Source organism: Asterias amurensis, chromosome 10 (genome assembly GCF_032118995.1).
Source record: "Asterias amurensis chromosome 10, ASM3211899v1".
In the NCBI taxonomy this organism is placed as follows: domain Eukaryota; kingdom Metazoa; phylum Echinodermata; class Asteroidea; order Forcipulatida; family Asteriidae; genus Asterias; species Asterias amurensis.
Window position 1 is genome coordinate 2,759,192 of NC_092657.1, and position 24,952 is coordinate 2,784,143.

The 24,952-nt window shown below is 40.5% G+C and overlaps 1 pseudogene; it reads left to right on the forward strand.

Moving 5' to 3' along the window:
• Positions 1 to 12,142, forward strand: part of LOC139942979 (serine/threonine-protein kinase greatwall-like) — a 36,151-nt pseudogene extending 24,009 nt beyond the window's left edge.
• Positions 12,143 to 24,952: the final 12,810 nt, after the last annotated feature.

Below are 24,952 nucleotides of genomic sequence, written 5' to 3' on the forward strand. Positions count from 1 at the left end.
CTGGCTACCGCGTGTCGAGCGCGCAAGATTATCACGCGGAATGCGCAAACCATGGCTATTAGCGTGTAATCTAAGCCGCGCGTACACACAACCCACGCGCCTCGAACAGATTCTTCACAAAGTTTTGGAAAAAAATATTTAAAACCTCGAATTTTCAATTTACATTTTTTAACAAAAGGGCATTACACTGTAAATGAATGGGAATAAAAGAGTAGTGACTTGTTCTTCAGCGTCCGTTTAAAACCTTGCAGGGCCGTTGCCGTGCGATAAAGGCCCTCACCTTCGGCTCGGGCCTGTATCACACGGCCGCCGACCCTGTCTGCTTTTAACTTATGTTGAAGAACTCGTCGCTACCCTTTTATTCCCTTAGTTAAGTGCCTTGCTGAAGGGTACAAGTGTTATGACCAGGATTCGAACCCACACTCTGCTGCTGCCAACACCAAAGCTTGGGTTCGGTGAACTATATTGCTAGGCCACGGCATGCGATGAAGATAAATAAGATATGCCTTATTTTTCGTGTAGGTGATGGAGTACATGATAGGAGGGGATCTTAAGTCACTGCTTCATGTCTGCGGTTATTTTGACGAAGACACTGCAGTTATGTACACAGCCGAGATCATACTTGCCTTGGAGTATCTACACAGCCATGGAATCATACACAGGTACTGAAACGGGGCCCAATTTCATAGAGCTGCTGAGCACAAAAATTTGCTTAGCATGACATTTGTTCCTTGACAATAACAGGATTAACCAAAAAAAAATTCACATGATTTTCAGGATAAGCAAACAACATCTGAATACCAGAAACAAGCATTATGCAACAAATGGAAATTTGGTTGGTAATCCTGTTTTTATCAAGGAAGAAATTTCGTGCTTAGCAATTTTTTGTGCTTAGCAGTTCTATGAAATTGGGCCCAGGTGGGCGGTGTTGAACTTGACAGCTTCGGCAGCGATTAAAAAAAGTATGTATTAAGAGTATATTTTTGCAAGTTCATCCCAAACAAGGCTAAACCCACTCTTGGTATGGGGCTACAAAAAGAAAAACTATTGAATGTGAAAATAACTCAGGGGAGCTGAAGGTAGGAATTGATTTTCCTCTTAAAACAGTCTAGATTGTAGCTTGCGATAATATTCCTCCCATTCCACGAATTAAAGCCACTCAATATTTGTTTTATATAACTAACGTACACGTATAGATCCTTGTCATTTGATGTATTTCAAAAGTATAACATAAAAAATCACACAAACTGACAACCAAAAGTCATATAGCGCCTCGTAGCGGCACCAATGCACAAATTGGATCACAACCTTTTGCCAGTTAGCATAGTTTTGTTGTGCTTAGCTAGTTTTTGTACAGTTCTTTGTAAAAGAGCTGCGACCAACGACTCAAAAGGTGCTTTATTCTGTCACATTCTTACTCGTGGAGTCAGGACCGATTCTTCATTCCTGAAAGGGTAAGGCTGTGTTTTTTCTTTGACAGAACTTCCATAGTTTTTTTTTCTAAGACCTTTTCAAATTGCTAAGCAGTTTGTCTGAATCCTCTTGCAGGGACTTGAAGCCAGACAATCTTCTGGTAGCTGATGATGGCCATGTCAAGTTAACAGACTTTGGGCTCTCACAGATCACTCTCAATAGAAGTAAGTAATAAATATGGTATTTGAGGTACATGTATTGCATGGGGAGGTATCAATATTCTTGCTGGGTAGATTTTGTTCTTTTGAGACCTTGCAGGCCTGATACTTCAAGGAGGCAACGAAGGCCATTGCATACATGCTCCCTGGTCATTGCCTTGGTGCCCTTGAAATGCTCCGTAGAAACTTACAATTTCCTCATAGGGTGGCCTTTGCCCCTTTCCCAAAAAGAAAATTCCTTAGTGCCCTTGCCCTTCTAAAAACGGGAGACTTCTCTACTGTCAAAAAGAACTGTCGGCAATGACAACTACATGAACTTTAACTTTAGTGGATCAAGGGAACTTCTCGTTGTAAACTTCACTACCTCGGACTGAGTTCTTAATTGATCTAAATGTTTCAACAGCTTGCTCTAGTCATTGTCATAGCGCTTTATCTACGGACGTCTGAAAGCACTTATTTACTTGGTTTTTTTTTAAGTTCTGAATTATGAGACCTAGTTTTGAAGCACCTTGCAAGGGTTTACAAGGTGCTTTGGTGCATACAGCAGCCACTTCCATAAAATCGGGGGCTAACCTGTATTCTGAGGGAAAAGTGTAACTGAGTTTTTTTTCTTCTAATTCTTCTTTTTTGTCTTCTTACAGGAAAAAACGTGACAGATATTATGAGCACGCCGTCCTTACCGAGCACCAAGTCAGGTTGCAGAGATTACTTTTGGACTCCAGGACAACTTCTGTCTCTCACAACAACTTTTGCTTTCGTAAGTTGACTGGCTTTAGTTCGCATTATGGAAAAGCTCCATTAGAGCATGTTGAAGTTTGGCCACAACAAATCAGAAAATATACATTCTTTTTCAGTGAGGGAGTGTGTTTAAATTGAATTACTTGCCTAATTAAACTGAATGGATGAGCAATTAATTTGCTTAGGGCATCCAGCAGCTCTACTGGTTTGCTTACCAGAGTAAGGTTACCAGCCAAACTACCATGATGTGACAAGTACAACTTGTGACTGGTATCCTGCAAATTTCTGCTGAGAAAAGTTTTCTGCAATAGATCCCTTGCATGACGTGAAACGCTACACTGACGCTGAGCTCATTTTCACACACAAAGAACAGCTATCGTCTACTCTAATCATCTGGCTCTAGTGAGGTTGCTTTTTGAGCGTGTGACCTCACCTTGCTTAAGGTGCTCTATGAAATTGGGTTGTAGAATAATTTGATGAAGACCTCTAATTTTTTTTTTTTCAACAGAATCAAGGCTCTGTTGCAAACGCCAGACCGGCTCACCAGTCCCCTTTCACAACTCCGCTTACCGCGTTAGGTAACAAACCACACCACAGACCCTCGTCGTCAGAACGCCGCGGTAGTCGAGATAGATCATGCAGTTACCTCAGTACCATAGACTGTTCAAAATCCCACGTGCCAAAAGCGGACATCAGTAACAAACACGTTACGATTGTTGAGAAGGTGGTCATGAAAATATTGGCGTTACCTCACCGATTGATAGCTGCTCAAAAGATGAAGTGTTCAATGAGAAGGGAAACAGCATTGGTATAATTGAGATGCCTCTGAATACTGGCGGGCGGAGACCTCTGGCGAAGAAAGATTGCAGTCTTGACTCAAACAATGTCGCCATGAGGTTGATGGAAAGTGTCTCCCCGGCGCCCCCAATTATGAAGCTGGAGTTTGACTCTTCCAGCAAGATCACATCTCCCGATCTCGGCTACGACAGCAAGGGTTCGCCAAGGAGCTTCTGTGTGCCTTCCAGTGACAATGTGGCGAGTGACGTCAGAGCAGACTCGTCTCTACATAGTCCTGGTAATGTCAAGTTGTCGACTCCGTTAACATCTCCGTGTTTTGGAGTGCAGCAATCAACGCAAGAAGGCACCTTCAGTAACCCCCAAAACCTGTCTTCTAAGATTCCCCACGAAGGGGTAAATGTCTCCACTTCACGGACATCGTACAGCACCGACAGCGATGAGTTCACAACCTCAGGGAGCTTCAAAAGTCCTGGTGTCGCACGTGGTCGGATTCTAACCTACGACTCAAGCGAAATGTTGCCGCCTGTTGGAGCTGGCGGGAGAAAACGCAATCGCTCCGAACTGTCGGTCATCAGCCCGATTGAGGACAAAACCAGAGAAGGGTTTTTCAGTGAGGGAGGTCACACTGGTCTGACGATGGAGATCAGCGCCATTGGGTTAGTGAACAGCTCCAAGACAGGTGTCCCGACACCTGCTTCCAACCTGTCTTCCTCGTCAATCAGTGAGAGTCTGGAAGACTCAGACCTCTCCAGGAGCTTAGACATCGGTGACACAGAAGAAGCAAGGAAAGCCAAGAGGAACAAGAGAAACGTCAGCTTTGGTCATGAGGTGGACACCGAAGACCTCACTCCCTCAGAACTTGTCCGACCTCGTATGAGCTTGGAAAGAATCGACAACTTATATAGACGAGAAACCTCTGGACCAATCGGATTTCAGTATGGACATTCATGATGAGAATGAGAGTGAGGGTAACCAATCGGCAGGCGGCATAAAATCAGGTGGTCATGATGTCACAATGGACGGGGCCAATAGGAAAGCAATGTTTGGGCCACCCAGGACTCCATTCAGGGTAAGTTAGAGATCATTTCAATAAGTGAAAATTCTCACTTTATATTTGCAAATTTTATTAAACCTGTCTGACAAGAACTACACTGGCTCCTTGAAAAATTTGCGAATCACATGTTAAACCTCATCACTTTCAAATCTGTCTATATATCTAGCGCGTGGTACCTTATCTGTTTTTAAAAAGAACTCTTTATAGATGCTTACATTATTACAATGTATACTACTATACACATAATGACTGGCAATGAGGTAACTAGTGTACGTCTATTCCCCCGAGGGACTTTGAGTCAAGAGAGGGCGCTGTAACCAGGCACTATTTCCAAAGACTTGCGCCCGCTGGGGAACTAGTTCCCGCAAACACTAGTCTTGGTTCCAAGACCATTGGTGTTGCGCGGTCACACACAACCAACGTTCCGATTATGCACGGCAAAAACTGTCCACGCTTGTTATGAACGAACGCTAGCGGGCGCTCTGTTTCTCTGATTTACGGATCTCACCATGTCCTGTGCTCTAAATCAGAGAAACAGAGCGCCCGCTAGCGTTCGTTCATTACAAGCGTGGACAGTTTTTGCCGTGCATAATCCGAACGTTGGTTGTGTGTGACCGCGCAACACCAATGGTCTTGGAACCAAGACTACGCAAACACGCGCGGGCGATCACTAGACTATATTAGTTCATCCCACGTGACCGTGTTTCAGCCAACCAGAATACAGAACAAGCAAGAGGTGTTAAATGAATATATTCCTGTTTGCCTTCTTCGTTCTGCTGGCCAATCCCAACGGACTCCCAACTTCTTGTTCAACTTAATTTTATGGTCAAAGAGCTTTGCACTTTAGTTATGGAGCGACACATTCACCAAGCTGACTCTTCAGATTTTCAAGAGAATTCAAATGACTTATTTGGTGGAATCTTTGAATTTGTAACTAGTGCCTGATTTATCCCCAGTCGTGACACTTGTGTCCTTAAAGCCATTATACACTTTTGGTAATCAGTATTGTCCAAGTCCCACTGTTCGTGTATCACAACTTATATATAAAATAACAATCCTGTGGAAATTTAGGCTCAATCGGACATCGGAGTCGGGAGAAAATAACGGGAAAACCCACTCCTATTTTTGCGTGTTTCGCCGTGTCATGACATGTGTTTTTAACAAATCCGTAAGTCTCGCTAACGAGAATTTATCTTGTTTTACCTTTTTTCTCAAAAAGTAAAGCATTTCATGGACTAATATTTCAAGAGAAGTCTTTCACCATTACCTTCTGTAAACCCTGTAAATTATTTGTAATTCTGGGATTTTTTATTTTTTTTTTTCTGTACCGAAAGGGTCCAATGGCTTTAAAGACACTGGACACTATTGGTAATTGTCAAAGACCAGTCTTCTCACTTGGTGTACCTCAACATACACGTATGCATAAATTAACACACCTGTGAAAATTTGAGCTTGATTGGTCATCGGAGTTGCGCGATAACTATGAAAGAAAAAAACACCCTTGTAACACTAAGTTGTGTGCTTTCAGATGCTTGATTTCGAGACCTCAAATTCGAAACTTGAGGTCTCGACATCTAATTCGTGGAAAATTACTTCTTTCTCGAAAACTACGTCACTTCAGAGGGAGCCGTTTCTTACAATGTTGTATACTATCAACCTCTCCCCATTACTTATTACCAAGTGGGGTTTTATGATAATAATTATTTTGAGTAGGCCTAATTACCAATAGTGTCCACTGCCTTTAAGCAAGACACTTAAACATTGCCTTCGGGTGGGACGTAAAGCCATTGGTCTGATGTGCCGTGTAACGCATGTAAAAGAACCCAGTGCACTTATCTTAAAGAGAAGGGGTTTGCCTGGTCTGATCGAGAGCTAATTGCGCTACAGCACCATGTGAAACATTTACATGGTGCTATCTAAGGATTAGGTCTCATAATTCAAACGTAGACCCACATACCTTGCAGGAAATACTGTATGTTATAGCGCCCGGAGCGTCACAGAGTGACAGACGTGTGTGCTACGAATAAGACGCAACAATTATTATTATGATGATTTCATTGACTTATGCTGTTTGTTGCGCATAGAGGCTCCTGTATTTGCGCTATTTACATGTCTTGTATTATTATTATTTTATTACTCTGTTAGTCCCACAGTGCCACTCCGGCAAAATCTACCGTCAGACCAGCTTTCTGTACACCGTTTAGGACCCCAGCTTGCACCCCGTACAGAACCCCCAAGAGCGTTCGTAGAGGCCCAGCACCCACGGCTGAAGCTCAACCACAGAGGATACTGGGGACTCCAGATTACCTCGCACCGGAGCTTCTCCTACAAAATCCGCACGGTAACTTTTGTCTGTTTCCTACACCAAATTTTGTCCGTTTTTCCTACTGGTGTCTGGACAGCTGAAGTGTTCAAACTTGATTTCACTTTTGCAGTGTTGTTTTTGTATAGTGTGAATAGTAAAAATAATTTTTTATATAGTGCTTTATACACGATGTCACAAAGCACTATCAACATTATTACCCCTTTTTCCTGAAGATGAGCAGAGTATACTGTTCGAAACGTTGAGACCAAACCGGCTCTTTTCAGAGCCACCACTCTTTCAAAAGAGCTTTTACCATGTTTACTCATGATTGTACCCGCAAGTTTACAATTCATATTTATATTTATAGTTACTCTTATTGGGTGCGTTCGTTTAGCTTCCCTGGGTCATCCCCCGGTCTTCCCTGGTATGTTCGAATAGCTTTTGACGTCACTCCAGGGGCTCACCCAGTGCCCTGCTTGTGGAGTGGGTCACTTGGGGGCTGGCCCCAGGTAAACAACATTTCTGTGAAAAAAATGACAAGCATCCCTCGGGTGGGATTTGAACCAACAGTCTTTGCAATTCTAGAGCAATGTCTTAATAATAATAATAATAATAACACTAAGGTATTTATAAAGCGCTCTACATGTAACTAATGGGAAAGTACCACAGCGCTGTACACACAATTAACAAAAAGCAAAGAATAAACAAAATAAGCAAACAATTCAGTTGAACAAGTGGGTTCTGAGAGATTTCTTGAAGACTGCTAGTGAGCTAGAGTGGTTGATGCGGTATGGTAAACTATTCCAGAGTTTGGGGGCAGCAGTGTGGAAGCTTTTTTTTCCAGTATTGGTGCGTGTTTTGGGGATGTAGTCTGGTGTTTGTAGTCTTACCATGGAGTTATATATAAGAACTAGTGGGCGCATGAGTGATGCTTGGTGCACAAACACCAGGGGACCGCAAGGACTCACGTGCACCATTCTGCACGTGCGTTGAATATGAAAAATACATTCTAATTTGTGTTTATTGAACGCCGACGCGATGCTGTTTTGTCGACTTACAAAATGGTCGCACAAACACACGCTAAGCAATGCCTGTTTGTTTAACTTAGAAAATTGCCGCATGCGCGCATACCGGGCGCGTATAAAGGCCAGTGTGCCATCTAGTTCTTATATATAATTCTATGAGTCTTGCGAACTGGTCTTGTTATTTGGTACTAGTCTTCTTGTCTTACAGGTGTGGGCGTAGATTGGTGGGCCCTGTGTGTCTGCTTCTTTGAGTTCCTCACTGGGATTCCTCCCTTCAACGACCAAACACCTGATCTGGTGTTTCAGAACATCTTAAGCAGAGGTATGTTACGTTTACCAATTAAAGGGAACAATTTTTTTTGGAAACCACTCTTAAAGGAACACATTGCCTTGGAACGGTTGAGTTGGTCTTTGAAATGCGTTTGTTACAATTTTTTATAAAATGCATATGGGTAGAAAGATGTTGTAAAAGTAGAACACAATGATCCACACAAACATGCCTCGAAATTGCACCATTTTCCTTTTACTTTGCAAACTAACACAGTGGGCCATTCATGGGAGTAACAAATTTGACTCCCATAAGTGGCATTTTATAACAAACGGTTACAAACGCTTTTTATTGACCAACTCGTGCGATCCAAGGAAACATGTTCCTTTAAATTGAAGGGCAATAACAATTTACGGGATTAGAAGTGCAGTAGTATAAAGCAGTGTAGCGTTGACCGTGGGTAGCGTTGTACACAGTTGAATTACACAATTGAAGGAACAATTAACTGCCTTTTCTGTCCGTTTCTTTGGAGGTTTATTCACAAACAACAAGTCGTAAAATTACATGAATCAGAAAAACCCCAGCCAGAGAGCGCCCTCTCCAGCAAGCAGATATCCCGATAGGAGTCGTGCTGGCGCCCCCCACCGGTCGATCGGCACCACCGCTACAGTAGGTTGAGAATTATTTCACCTCGAGGTAATATCAGTATGGTTGTGGAAAAAGATATCAGTTTTTATCCCCCAAAATTTAAATCTTGGAAGTGTTTCTCTGTCAGATACATTCTCCCCTTAACAAAAAATGTCCTGTTATGCCGATAGCCAATTATAGGTCTTCCTTTGAGGTAAGTATTAAAGGACACTTGTGATGTTGTAAGCAAAGCAGTCGAGACTAACAGCCCTTTTTGTTCCTTACAGACATTCCTTTACCAGAGGGGGACGAAGCTCTTTCCAACAACTCATTGGATGTGATTGATCGATTACTGGTGATGGAACCGGAACATCGAGCTAAGGCAAAAGGTATAATAATAATATTTGAGTTTATATAGTGCTTTTTCACACCCGAATGGATGTCTCAAAGCGCTTCAAATTATTACCCCTGGTCACTGGGCCTTAATTCACTCCTTAAACCATCTCAGCTCCCTGGGGAGTATACAGCCTCGTGCAACAAATGCGCTACTCAGCTAAATCAATCACAAGAACCATCTCTGCCCTCACAGGTCCTCATTTGCCCCTGGGTGGAGAGAAGCAATAATGGTTAAGTGTCTTGCTCAGGGACACAAGTGTCACGACCGGAATTCGAACCCACACACTGCTGAACAGAATCAGCAGAGCTTGAATTCGGTGCTCTAAACCGCTCGGCCACGACACCCCACTCTTGGCCCCTTATAGCACCTTAGGTGGATTTCGCAAAGAGTAATGACTAGTTTAATCTCGAGTTAGGACGAGTTACTCATCCTAATTTAGGACTAGCATTATGTTTGAAATATCACCAAGGACCCTAAGTTCTTTGTGAAATCTACCCCAGGAACATTCTCAATTTAAAAGAGAGGTACTAAGGTCAAATTTAGTTTTGAGATTGTCATCTTCCATTTGAAACAGTTCTCTAAAAGTGGGGGAAAACTTAAAGCGTCCGACCTAACCTAGCAGTTAAACTGCCTGGGGCAGTCGGCAGCCCTACTGGCATGACTGGTTTATGTATGATCCAATTAAGCCCAATTTTGAAAAGAAACTATATAGAGATTACAAGTGTTAGTTGTAAGACGAAAAGGATGTTTCACTTTTCATCCTCTCTGAGTTTTCCAGTAATGCTATACAGTCCTGCAGACGATTTCACAAAACTTTACGCAAATGCGTAAGTCTACCTGCTCAACGCTTATGGCGTAAGTTGCACCACAAATGTATGGTAGAGTTCCGCCGATTTTACAAAAGTTACACCCCGCTCAAAGTGGCGCAAGTCAAAAGTTGCGCCACAAAAATGGCGTAACTTACGCACTTTGTTCATTATTTGTTTGTCGTTCATGGCCTCATCGACATTATGACATGGCGCAAGTTACACACTACTTTCGTGAAATCGGCTACTGTTGGTTTTATCAAGTAAAAACAAAGAATTACATGGAGATAACAGGTGTGAGTTATCAGATGAAAATGATGTTCACATTAGCCTCTTTTTTAATGACGCTTTCCCATAATGTTCTCTAAAACAAATATAATATCTTGCTTTCTTCAGACCTGAAGTCCCATCCACTATTCCATGCAATCGACTGGAAGCGAATCAGAGAGACGGAAGCCCCTTTCATCCCTGCCCCAGATGACCGAACGGACACCACTTATTTTGACGGTAAACAATATTCACAGTATTTTGTTTTCACCATACACATAAAATTAGATTTTTTTAAAGAAGAAATGCAGACTTTTAAGGGCAACTAAACCTTGGAATGGTTTGATTGTTTTAATACATGTACTTTAAAATTTAGGTGTGCACAATAAAACTAACATGTGAAAACTGTAAAAGGTGGTCAGATTTCTGAGATATCGCCAAATATCCAGAGAAAATATGTCAGCGCCTGAAGAAAGTTCCCTGATACTGAGAAGCCTAGAGGCCTGGCATAAAAAAAACTCATAACTTTCGAATCGAAAGTGAAATGTTTCCAAAATGCTTTATGTATCCCAAGCCACTGTAGGCTTCTGACCAAGAGTGATTCCAAACATATTCCTTCCCTTTAACCGGATAATTTACCAGCTCTTTAACAGGTTACTTGTTCGTCTCCCTTTTTTTGTTTAGCTCGGAACAACATGCAGCATCTGCAGATGTCTTCTTTTGCACTTTGACCTTTCGAATGATAGTGCAGTCCACAACTCAACAAATGAATTAATGCAACTATTTCAGGATGGTGTTCAACTTGGTCCAGTGGTTAGACTGCAGGACTTGCAATCACAAGGTTGTAGGTTTGAATCCTACTAAGCTAACCACCAATTTTATAATGACTAAAATCAATATTGTCTTAACTAAATCACGATTTGCCCATTGGTTAGACTGCGGAGTTACACTCAAAAGGTTGTGGGTTCAAATTCTACATGCTGTGTTTCAGTGGTTAGACTGCAGGACTTGCAATCACAAGGATGTGGGTTCGAATCCTACCAAGCTAACTGTGTTTCAGTGGCTCGACTGTAAGACTTGCAGTGACTAGGTTGTGGGTTGGAATCCTACCAAGCTAACTGCTCGTGTTACAATTACTGGATTAAGTGCTGTCCTCTAGTTACTCAATCACAATGTTGTATTTGTCCACTGGTTAGACTGCATGACCTACAATGGCAAGGTTATGGGTTCGAATCCTTCCAAGCAAACTGCTGATTTTATAATGACTATAATAAATATTGTCCTCAAGTTACTGAATCAAGATTTGCCCATTGGTTAGACTGCAGGACTTGCACTCACAAGGTTGTGGGTTCAAATCCTACCAAACTAACTGTGGTCCAGTGGTTAGACTGCAGGACTTTCAATCACAAGGTTGTAGGTTCAAATCCTACCAAGCTAATGGTGGTCCAGTGGTTAGACTGCAGGATTTGCAATCACAAGGTTATAGGTTTGAATCCTACCAAGCTAAGTGTGTTTCAGTGGTTAGACTGCAGGACTTGCAATCACATGGTTGTGGGTTTAAATCCTACCTAGCTAACCACCGATTTTATAATGACTAAAATAAATATTGTCCGCTATAATTACTGAATCACTGTTTGCCCATTGGTTCGACTGCATGACTTGCACTCAAAAGGTTGTAGGTTCAAATCCTACCAAGCTAACTGTGTTTCAGTGGTAAGACTGCAGGACTTGCAATCACAAGGTTGTGGGTTCGAATCCTACCAAGCTTACTGTGGTCCAGTGGTTAGGCTGTAGCACTTGCAATCACAGGGTTGTGGGTTGGAACCCTACCAAGCAATCTGTGGTCCTGTGGTTAGACTGCAGGACTTGCAATCAAAACGTTATGGTCCAGTGGTTAGACTGCAGGACATGCATTCAAAAGGTTGTGGGTTTGAATCTTACCAGCTAACTGTGGTCCAGTGGTTAGACTGCAGGACTTGCAATCACAAGGTTGTAGGTTCAAATCCGTCCAAGCTAATTGTGGTCCAGTGGTTAGACTGCAGGACTTGCAATCACAAGGTTGTAGGTTCAAATCTAGCCCTATATAGGACTCTTCCTCTGTACACAGGAACAGAGTCCTAACTATTAAGGCCCGTTTCTGGGGCGGAAAAATTTCACAGCTTCATAACTTAAATCTTACCTGCAACAAGCCACTAATTTCAACAGATTCACATTCCATGGCGGCATACATTTTTCTGCGGTGGGTTTTGGTCCTCATATTTTCCTCACAAATCCGTCATTTTCGTGAAATAATGCAACTTCCAACGTTAAAAAATTCCCGTTTCGATCGTTTTCTCACAGTGTTGTCTGTTGTCGTGCGTACGCGTATACATTCGCGTGCAAGACGCACGATGCAAGCTTAGACGCATGAATTCTTGGTCACCGTATCTTGCCTGCACAGCGTTAACAACACAATTCAAAATTTGCATGTCGTGCGTCTTGAGTACACACGGCAGACTGTGAGAGTACGAACAAAAATGGGAATTCCTTAACGTTGGGAGCTGCATTATTTCATGAAAATGACGGATTTGTGAAGAATATATGACGATCAAAACCCACCGCAGAAAAACATGCTGCCATGGAATGTGAATCTGTTGAAATTGGTGCTTTCTTGCAGGTAAGATTTGAGTTATGAAGTTGTAAAAATTTTCCGCCCCAGAAATGTACCCTGATGTCCAGGACGTCACTGTAGTACAAAACGAAAGTGTAAGGCCGCCAGGGCTAGGTTCAAATCCTACCAAGCTAACTGTGGTCCAGTGGTTAGACTGCAGGACTTGCAATCACAAGGTTGTAGGTTCAAATCCTACCAAGCTAACTGTGGTCCAGTGGTTAGACTGCAGGACTTGCAATCACAAGGTTGTAGGTTCAAATCCTACCAAGCTAACTGTGGTCCAGTGGTTAGACTGCAGGACTTGCAATCACAAGGTTGTGGGTTGGAATCCTACCAAGCAATCTGTGGTCCAGTGGTTAGACTGCAGGACTTGCAATTACAAGGTTGTAGGTTTGAATCCTACCAAGCTAACTGTGTTTCAGTTGCTCGACTGTAAGACGTGCAATCAGAATGCTGTGGGTTTGGAATGACAATTTTGTGATGGTTCAGTGGTTATGCAGTGACAAGGTTGTGGGTTCAAATGCTACCACGCGAGCTAACCGCTATTTTAAAAATGACTGGTGTCTAGTTACTGAACCACAAGTTCTTGATTTACAATTCATAATCGTGGGCATCCGGGCTGGAATTTCAGGAGGGGTCATGGAGATCACTGGGCTGACTACCCCTGTCATATTTACTGCTCATCCATTAATTTTTATGAGCCAAGTAATTCAAAGGCCACACTTGGAAATTTTTTAATAGAGCTTTCCTGTTATGTTCAATACAAAAATTATGGAATAAAAACATAAAATACTATTTTACTTAAAACTTCAATAATTGTGGGCAACACTGTCAAAGCAAATTTAATGTCAAAATTCCGAGACAAAAACAACACAGAATCCTAGGCCATTATTCCTTGAATATAAAACCTTATACGATTGCAATATAACTGTATATACAATTACGATATTACCTTTATATGATTGCGATATACATGTAACTTTTACATTTGCGATATAACCTTATATGATTGTGATATAGTCTTGAACTATTGCGATATTTCCCTGATACAAATTTATACAATTTGCGTTATAACATTATCAACTGTGGTTCAGCATTATACAATTCCTTTGAAGGCACTGGACCTAATTGGTAATTACTCAAAATAATTGTTATCATTAAAAACTTACTTGGTAACGAGCAATGGAGAGCTGGAGATAGTATAAAACATTATGAGAAATAGCTCCCTCTGAAGTAGCGTATGTTTCGAGAAAGAAGTTATTTCTCACAAAAATGTTTGAATTTGATTTTGAGACCTCAGAATTAGAATTTGAGTACTCGAAATCAAGCATCTGAAAGCACACAAGTTGTGCAACACGGGCGTTTTTGCTTTCATTGTTCTCTAATTGCACAGGTATGTTATGCATATTTTGAGATACATCAAGTGAACATACTGGTCTCTGACAATTACCAAACGTGTCCAGTGTATTTAAATCAACATACAAAGGTTTAACTATTGTGATTTAACCTTATACATTTCTGATCAAGCCAAATGTGTTATATTGCACTATTCCAATAAACAAGATTACAAAACATTGATACAAAATGCTGGACTTATGCCTTTTGATTTTATTTATTTGTATTATTTGACCACATTTTTGAAGATCGATTTGTATGCATTAAAATGAAACTGGTTTCTTCAGTGATGGCGTCATGTACCTTTCATTTTTTTCTAAGATTGAGATTTGATGTTGACCAATCTATATCTAAAACCATTCCTCAAGTTGAAAATATTATTTATAAAAGTTATTCCTCAATATAAAAAAAACACATCAGAGTCAGAGGTACCTATCGCATTGTTTTCGAGAATAGAAACAACTCTTTTTATATAAATTTGATAAACTGTAGGACATCTACCCCTTGTTTTGTTTGTATCTTTTTTTATTGATGAATTTATTTGAGGCACAAGGCTCATCTCTTTAAATGTTCAAAGCCTTGCATTCTTTTTTACAAAAATTCAAATGGTAAGCCTTGCGTTTTAGTAAAATCCTTGCAATTTTCTAACACAACAACATGCATAAGAGGACCATATTTTGTTATTATTATTATTATTGTTATTATTTTGAGTGGGATATTTTCAACAACGAAATAAGGTCACTTTTTAGTAATCTACCTACAAGTTATTTATTCCTACATTTAAGCCATTGGACCCTTTCGGTAAACAGTGTTGTCCAAGGCCCACACTTTGTCTACCACAACTTATATATCAAATAACAAACCTGTGCAAGTTTAGGCTCAATCGGTCATCGGAGTCGGGAGAAAACAACGGAAAACCTCACCCTTGTTTCCGCGCATTTCGCCGTGTCATGACATGTGTTAAAAATAAATCCGTAATTCTCATTAACGAGAATTTATAATGTATTGCTGTTTTCTCAAAAAGAAAAGCATTTCATGGACTAATATTTCAAGAGAAGTATTTCACCACTGCCTTCTGTAAACCCTGTAAGTTATTTGTAAATCTGTGAACTTTTTTTTCTGAACCGAAAGGGTCCAATGGCTTTAATAATAAGCTGAGAAACAAACAAAAAATAGACATCATATATTACCTTTAGTTCTTTCAACTTTGCGCTATATCAATTCAAATTAAACAAACCTAAGGCTACTTGGTTTAATTACTACAATAAGTTACAGTGTAAGCGTTTATTCATCACTTTTATGATTCAAGCCTTCGATTCTCGCATTTCGAATCATTACGCGAGATCTTGCGGGAGCCAGTTTGCCCCTTTGATCTTGGACAGGCACCGGTGATTGGAACCAGCTAAAGCAGGTACCCGATTTCCACGCGACGCGAAATAAACATCAACAGAGCAGTAGAGGTCTGGGTACTCGACGGCTTGATGCCGTGACGTGATTTTCAAAATGGCCACCAGCCATGCTTGTGAAGTTGTCAACACCGTGGATATACTTAGGATGATTTGATGTGATTTAATGTCTCTATGGGTAAGCTTTATCATGCAGGTTATTTAAGTTAATAATGTAGAATAGGATGAAGGCATCGTGGAAGACGTGTAACCCCCTCGTTTGTCATAAAACGGGCAATTTTTGTCGCAATTTTATTCAACCTTCATGCTCAACATAAACAACGGCAGTCCGGAAGTAGCTGTAACGTTAGAGCATAGGTCATTGCATTGTCATTGCCAACTTGCCGTCAATCAGATCGTGGGTGAAGAATGCCTCCATGATCTGATGAAAAAAAAAAAATCGAATTTTCTGTGTAGTTCTCAGATTATCTACCACTCCTACTTATATCGGCCACTCCTACATGTTTCTATGACAGTTTTTGTTTACATGTTATGTAACACTGAGCTGTCGTAAACTGTTTACCAACCAAAATGACCGGTGCTCTGACATTCGGAGTCGTAGGCCTACCATCCAAAAGAATTGATTTGCAGATTGCCTTGCTCATATCAGGTTGTAAATCTAAAACTGGTTTGCCACCTATACTGCCAAATGGTGTGTTAAGACTAAAGAATGTGACTTTTTAAAGTCTGATCATGGTCTGAATAAAACTGGCGTTTTTTTTTTGTTTTGTTTTTTTTTTAAACCGCCTGATATTTCATCCAGATGTGTAATGGAGGGCGAGGTGCACAGAAAAACCTTGGTCTGAGTCGTTTACCTTGGCAACTTTTAGAGATATTGTCTAGTTTTCGATGCCCCCAAATCAAGATTAAAATGAATATTAATTTGACGCTCTTCCAATTGTTCCAGCAATTTGTAATCCGTAGAGCGTCTTTTGCATATAAAGAACTTTCTTTGGTGAAATTTTGAGGCAAATTTGAGAGCAATTTTTTTGAGGGTGAAATATTTTTTTGAGGGTTATACCCCATGCCGTTTTCAAAAAAAAAGGTCGAAAAAATTGTGTTTTTCCAAATCGCCTGAAAATTAAAACATAACATGACAAATCTTGGTTTTAGTCGTCTACCTTAGTAACTTTTTGATATAATTGTTTTTATTGCCTGATTTTCGATATAACAATGTCTCAAATAATTATTGCATCAAACTCAACAAAACAAATTGTACCATAACGGCGAGTACCCACCAAGAACACTGGTGGAAATGAAACGATGTTATAATTGTTTCCCCGCCGTCATGTTGATCCCCGCTAGCCTACTAAAGACTCAGTCACCCAACCCCAACACCCCGCTACCCTTTCCCCAGCGACCGATAATCCTCAATTCCCATCGAAATGCCAGACCAACTTCCCCTGTGAACAAATAATCTATACCTACAGCGTGTGTCTTCGACTCTTTGTTAGTTCGAACCAAAGAGTTCCCTATTATGTATATGTTTCCTTGTAAAATAATGCGCCATACTTTACAGCATGTACCTACCATCCACTCACCAATTTTTTAAATCACAACCAAAGAGTCCCCTGTCTACCCGTCAGTAAAGCGTATGCCTTCCACTCTCAAATTATTTACCAAGTCTAAAGCAAGGATTTCCCTATGCCATTGTACCATGCGTACCATTTCCCCATTAATTAAACGAATTGTCTATCTTTATGCCTACAGCGTGTGCCTTCAACTCGTCGAATACTTTTTAAGTCCGAACTCAAGAGTCCACTATCTACTACCAATACCCGCCATCCAGTAAAGCGTATGCCTTCCACTCGCAAATTATTTGCCAAGTCCAAAGCAAGGATTTCCCAATGCCATAGTACCATGCGTACCCCTTTTCCCATTTTAAACTATACAGTGTGTACCTTTTAACTCAAATATTTTTTAAGTCCGAACCAATGAGTTTCCCATGCCTATGTATTAACCAGCCCACAACTTATGCATTTCACTCGAAATTACTAAGTATAAAGCACTGATTTTACTATGCCATAGCATCATGTGTAAAGTGTTCCACTCGCAAATTATATACCAAGTATAAAGTATAATATACTAAGTATAAAGCATTGATATTGCCATACCATAGTGTCCTATGAAAAGTATTCAACTCGCAAATTATACACCAAGTATAAAGCATTGATATCCCCATACCATAGTATCCTATGATGATTATTCAATTATATACTAAGTATAAAGCACTGAAATCCCGTGCCATTGCTTTCTGTGTAAAGTATGAACCGAAGGTTTATCAGGTCTAAAATGCGAATTATCCTGGGGGGGGACCCAAGTGGGTGTCGTGGGTAGGTGTCGGCCTCCCAAGCGAAGGGTCCCCAGTTCGAACCCCGGTGGTGGCAGCGCGGTTGCCGTCCGAGAAGTCTCGACTCACCAGACAGTGGCACACACCGCGCAGTGGCACTCACCGCTAGCACTCGCTGAGGAAAGAAACTTAAAACTTAAAACTTAAAACGAACCTATGCTCTTTTTTATATAAGTTTAAAAAAAATTATTTAAAAAACATTTTTAAAACGTCTCCAACTTTTCTGAAGCTGGATTCGATCCCGGGACCCTCCGGTCCAGAGACCAGAGCCCTTCCACTGGGCCACTGCTCCTTCTTACTAATATGTGTTCGAGTTTAATTTTAAACCTTCGTATGACAAACTTTTAATTAAAACGTAGTAAAAGAACACCCGGGAATCGAACTCCGTACCATTGGGTGTAGAGTCCGGAGCCCTTCCATTGAGCCACGTCTCCTCTTACTTCATTTGCGTTCGAGTTTAATTTTAAACCTTCGTATGACAAACTTTTAAATTAAAACGTAGTAAAAGAACACCCGGGAATCGAACTCCGTACCATTGGGTGTAGAGTCGGGAGCCCTTCCATTGAGCCACGTCTCCTCTTACTTTTATTGCGTTCCAGTTTAATTTTAAACCTTGGTATAAACAACTTTAAATCAATACGTAGTAAAAGAACACCCAGAAATCGAACTCCGTACCCTTGGGGGTAGAGACGAGAGCCCTTCCATTGGGCCACTACTACTCTTACTTCATTTGCGTTCGAGTTTATTGTTATACCTTAGAATGAACAACTTTAAATCAAAACGTAGTAAAAGAACACACGGCAATCGAACCCCGTACCATTGGGTGTAGAGTCGGAAGCCCTTCCATTGGGCCACTACTACTCTTACTTCATTTGCGTTCGAGTTTAATGTTATACCTTAGAATGAACAACTTTAAATCAAAACGTATTATAGCTTATGCCTTCCACTCGCAAATTATTTATTAAGTGTAAAGCAAGGATTTCCCTATACCATAGGGTAACGCGCAAACCAATGTTCTCAAGCATACTAAAAGAACACAGATCGGGGTTCGAACCCCGTACCATTGGGTGAAGAGCCCGGAGCCCTTCCATTGGGCCACTACTACTCTTTCTTCATTTGTGTTTGAGTTTAATGTTATACCCTAGAAGGAACAATTTTAAATCAAAACGTATTATAGCTTATGCCTTCCACTCGCAAATTATTTATTAAGTGTAAAGCAAGGATTTCCCTATGCCATAGGGTACCGCTCAAACCTATGTTATCAAGCATACTAAAAGAACACAGATCGGGAATCGAACCCCGTACCATTGGGTGTAGAGCCCGGAGCCCTTCCATTGGGCCACTACTACTCTTACTTCATTTGCGTTCGAGTTTAATGTTATACCCTTGAATGAACAATTTTAAATCAAAACGTAATAGCTTATGCCTTCCACTCGCAAATTATTTACTAAGTGTAAAGCAAGGATTTCCCTATGCGATAGGGTACCGCGCAAACCAATATTCTCAAGCGTAGAAAAAGAACACAGACCGGGGTTCGAACCCTGGACCATTGGGTGAAGAGCCCGGAGCCCTTCCATTGGGCCACTACTACTCTTACTCCATTTGTGTTCGAGTTTAATTGTATACCCTAGAGTGAACAACTTTATATCAAAACATATTGTAACTTTTGCCTTCCACTCGCATTAATTATTGATTAGGGGTTACGCAAGGATTTCCCTATGCCGTAGGGTACCGCGTATACCAATGTTCTTCAACGCAGAAAAAGAACACCCACCGGGGTTCGAACCCAGCACCTTTGGCTTCAGAGTCTGGAGCCCTATCACTGTGCCACTGTCCTTCTTCACAACAAAAGGTTCGAGTTTAAAGTTAAACCTCAGAATGAATTCAGCTTTAAATCAAAACGTAATAGCGGGTGCCTTCCACTCGCATGTTGTTTATTAGGTATTAAGCAAGTATCTCCCTGTGCCATAGGGTTCCGCTTAAACCAATGTTCGTACGCGTAGAAAAAGACACAAGCCGGGGGTCGAACTCAGTACCTTTGCGTTCAGAATCCGGAGCTCTACCACTGGGCCACCGCTCTTCTTGAGAACAATGGGCTCGAGTTTTACTATATACCTTTTAGAGTAGACAACTTTAAATCAAAACGTATATAGCGAGTGCCTTCCAGCCGCGTGTTTTACAAGGATTTCCCGATGCCATAGTACCCCAGGTAAAGATTGGGACTGGGTACAACAGAGTTGATGCATGCACAAATTCGACGGTGTTTGGATTAAATACAATGCACGGGACTAAAACGGGTTTATTTAACTGAGAAAATGTCAGCGATTGAAAAAGTCTCTAGAAGCGGGGAAACTCGGGCGAAGGGGGGGGGCATATTCAAACGGGGGCGTAACTATGTGACCAACAAAACCATTTACTTTACTATTATATACAATAAATATTTTATATACTAAGTAAATTGAACTCTAAATAAGACACGGGACGGAGTATTCTTTATGTTTTAATTCAATATTTTGTTTAATGTTCGAGTTTCAACATTTCACATTATTATGTTCTTTATATCAATATAAAAAGAATTCAGACAATAATTGATACATTCAAATTTATTTTAAGCAGCATTTTTTTTTTTTTTTTTTTTTAACAACTAAAATAATTAAAACTAAAATTTAAACGTCAAGTGCTTGTGCATCGTACAAGAATTTTGTTTTTCGCCAAAGGCGATCACAGAATACTGTTCGAAACGTCAACTTTATACTAACGGTTCTATTTAGAACCACCCCAGATGATAGTCGTTGCATGTATATCGTATTTCCACCATGCAAAGTTTTAAATCCAGGGTACAACATCACAGCATTGCCGTAGATAGGCTGTACAATTGTATGCAGTGAATAGTTAGATTAGAACGATTTTACGACCTCGCCACCAATTTCTGGCCGTTTTGTTTTAATCCCTGAATAATCAATGGGAAAACAGCAACCTATGGTCTTACTGACTAACAGAGAATTATATTGAGCAATAACACACCATCGCCCATTGTGTTGTGCAACGTAGACCTACACGTACATACACAAGCATACAAGCTAGATAAAGTGTAGACCTTTACCTAATAGAAACATACAAATCACAAACATTGCTTTTACCATGGGTTTGAACAACTTTATATTGAATCAGAATAAACGAGTACACATTAGTCTTGCCTGAACAGTTGCCTGAAGATTAAAACTACATCAAAAGGCTCTAAATATCGTCCACGGAGACAGCCAGAGTCAACTGCATGGTTGGAGATCTTTTTGAATACATATGTGTACGCGGTAAATCACTGGTTACTGGTTATAAGGCCAACTATAAGGTACCCGACTATTCGTGTTCTTGTCGCAATGTCGCTTACTTCTTGATATAGCAGTGCCTCCAAAAAGAGAGGTTAAAATTAATTTAAAACCCATCCCATTGTTCCAGCAGTCTTAAACTTGGAGACTGTCTTTTACACATGACGAACTTCCTTTGGTTAAATTTTGAGGCAATTCGGAGAGAAAAAATTTCCGAGGGTGAAAAAACGTCAAGCTTACCACCCCCTTGTCGTTTTTTCAAAAACGAAATTTTTGTCTTCCAAATCGCCTGAAATTTCATACCTAGGTGTAATAGAGGGCGTGGAGCAGGAAAATCTTGGTTTCAGTCGTCTACGACGGCTACTTTTTGAGATAATGCCTTAATTCGGATAGTACGACGGTTTAAAATCCAGATTAAAATGAATATTTGAGACCCATCCTAATGTTCCAGCAACCTGTAACTTGGAGACTGTCTTTTACACATGACGAACTTCCTTTGGTTAAATTTTGAGGCAATTCGGAGAGAAAAAATTTCCGAGGGTGAAAAAACGTCAAGCTTACCCCCTTGCGTTTTTTTCAAAAATCGGCCGAAATTTTTGTCTTCCAAATCGCCTGAAATTTCATACCTAGGTGTAATAGAGGGCGTGGAGCAGGAAAATCTTGGTTTCAGTCGTCTACGATGGCTACTTTTTGAGATAATGCCTTAATTCGGATAGTACGACGGTTTAAAATCCAGATTAAAATGAATATTTGAGACCCATCCTATTGTTCCAGCAACCTGTAACTTGGAGACTGGCTTTTACACATGACGAACTTCCTTTGGTTAAATTTTGAGGCAATTCGGAGAGAAAAAATTTCCGAGGGTGAAAAAACGTCCAACCCCCTTGTCGTTTTTTCACAAATCGGCCGAAATTTTTGTCTTCCAAATCGCCTGAAATTTCATACCTAGGTGTAATAGAGGGCGTGGAGCAGGAAAATCTTGGTTTCAGTCGTCTACGATGGCTACTTTTAGAGAATGCCTTAATTCGGATAGTACGACGGTTTAAAATCAGATTAAAATGAATATTTGAGACCCATCCTATTGTTCCAGCAACCTGTAACTTGGAGACTGTCTTTTACACATGACGAACTTCCTTTGGTTAAATTTTGAGGCAATTCGGAGAGAAAAAATTTCCGAGGGTGAAAAAACGTCAAGCTTACCCCCCTTGTCGTTTTTTCAAAAATCGGCCAAAATTTTTGTATTCCAAATCGCCTGAAATTTCATACCTAGGTGTAATTGGGGGCGAGGAGCAGGAAAATCTTGGTTTTAGTCGTCTACGATGGCTACTTTTGAGATAATGCCTTAATTCGGATTTAACGAGGCCTAAAAAGCAAGATACTGCGGCAAGACAACGAACAGTCGGGTACCCTATAGTTGGTCTTATAACCAATGCTTCGTCCCAAGTAATTTGCCGCGTACACGTGTATTCCAAACGGTCTCCAAGCATGCAGTTGACTCTGGCTGTCACCGTGGACGATATTTAGAGCATTTTGGTGTGGTTTTAATCTTCAGGAAACTGTTCAGGCAAGACTCATGTTTATTCGTATACATGTATTCTGATTCTATATTGTCTCTCAGACCTCTCAAGAACACCGGTAATAGCAATGTCTGTGATTTCTATGTTTATGGCATCGTAGCATACACTACATTTAGCTGGTATGCTCTTGTATGTAGGTCTACTGTTCACAACACTAAGTGCGATGGTGTGTTTATCGCTCTCTAAGTTAATTCTCTGTTATTCAGTATATATGTATTTTTTTTTTTTTTTCCTTTGAAAATTCAGGGATTTTTCTTATTGTATGTAATGATTCATTGCGGATTTGTCAAGTACATAGTATATATTACATCAATGTTTGGCAATGTTTACATTGCTTAGCATGTGCCAAGTCTGACATAGTGACTATGGTAGCTTCATAGTCAGTTGGAGAGGAGAGACTCTAGACGGAAACTCAGTGTTTCTTCAATGCAAACTTCGGGCTCCAGCTGTTTCTGTATTTAAATTTCTCTGCTGTATTTAAAAAAGAAATTAACGTAATTAATGTGCAATATTTTACTTTTTATTCCCGAGAAATGAAATAAATAAATATAAGTATATAACACCGCCAATTAACATTTGTATTATTTACACACACATTCACTCGACGTTTTAATTATGTAATAATTTAATTACAATATTTTGTACACATTTTTTTGCTGCTAAAATTTGAGTGTGTAAATTGGCTGTATTATTTATTTGTTTGTTTTTATTTAAAGAGAGCAATTTAATGTGAAATGTACAAACTCCATAATAAAATAATAAATAAAATAAAAACATTAAAAAGAATCCGTGCCGTTTTTTCAGAGTTCAATTACTTAAAATTGTCAATAATTTATTACATATAATAATTAATTGTTTTGTTGGCTACATAACGCCCTGTGTTTGAATATGCCCCCCCCCCCCCCACCCCCGATTCGCCCGATTTGCCCCGCTTCTAGAGACTTTTTCAATCGCTTATATTTTCTCAGTTTAACGGACCCGTTTTAGTCCCGTGCATTTTATTTATCCCAAACACCGTCGAATTTGTGCATGCATCAACTCTGTTGTACCCAGTCCCAATCTTTACATTACCTGGGGTACTATGGCATCGGGAAATCCTTGTAAAACACGCGAGTGGAAGGCACTCGCTATATACGTTTGGGTTTAAAGTTGTCCACTCTAAGGTATATAGTAAAACTCGAGCCCATTGTTCTCAAGAAGAGCGGTGGCCCAGTGGTAGAGCTCCGGATTCTGAACGCAAAGGTACTGAGTTCGAGCCCCGGCTTGTGTCTTTTTCTACGCGTAAGAACATTGGTTTAAGCGGAACTCTATGGCATAGGGAAATCCTTGCTTTATACCTAATAAATAACATGCGAGTGGAAGGCACCCGCTATAACGTTTTGATTTAAAGTTGAATTCATTCTACGGTTTATCTTTAAACTCGAACCTTTAGTAATGAAGAATGACAGTGGCACAGTGGTAGGGCTCTGGACTCTGAAGCCAACAGTGCTGGGTTCGAACCCCGGTGTGTGTTCTTTTTCTGCGTTGAAGAACATTGGGCATAGGGAAATCCTTGCTTCACCTAATCAATCATTAATGCGAGTGGAAGGCATAAGCTACAATATGTTTTAATATAAAGTTGTTCACTCTATGGTATATAATTAAACTCGAATGCAAATGAAGTAAGAGTACTAGTGGCCCAATGGAAGGGCTTCGGGCTCTACATCCAATGGTACGGGGTTCGAGTCCCGATCTGTGTTCTTTTTCTACGCTCGAGAACATTGATTTACGCGGTTCCTTATGGTATAGGGAAATCAATGCTTTACACTTGGTAAATAATTTGCGAGTGGGAGGCAAATAATACGTTTTGATTTAAAATTGTTCATTCTAGGGTATAACATTAAACTCGAACGCAAACGAAGTAAGAGTACTAGTGGCCCAATGGAAGGGCTTCGGGCTCTACATCCAATGGTACGGGGTTCGAATCCCGATCTGTGTTCTTTTTCTACGCTCGAGAACATTGGTTTACGCGGTTCCCTATGGTATAGGGAAATCCATGCTTTACACTTGGTAAATAATTTGCGAGTGGGAGGCAAATAATACGTTTTGATTTAAAATTGTTCATTCTAGGGTATAACATTAAACTCGAACGCAAATGAAGTAAGAGTAGTAGTGGCCCAATGGAAGGGCTCCGGGGCTCTACACCCAATGGTACGGGGTTCGATTCCCGATCAGTGTTCTTTTAGTATGCTTGAGAACATTGGTTTGCACGGTATCCTATGACATAGGGAAATCCTTGCTTTACACTTAGTAA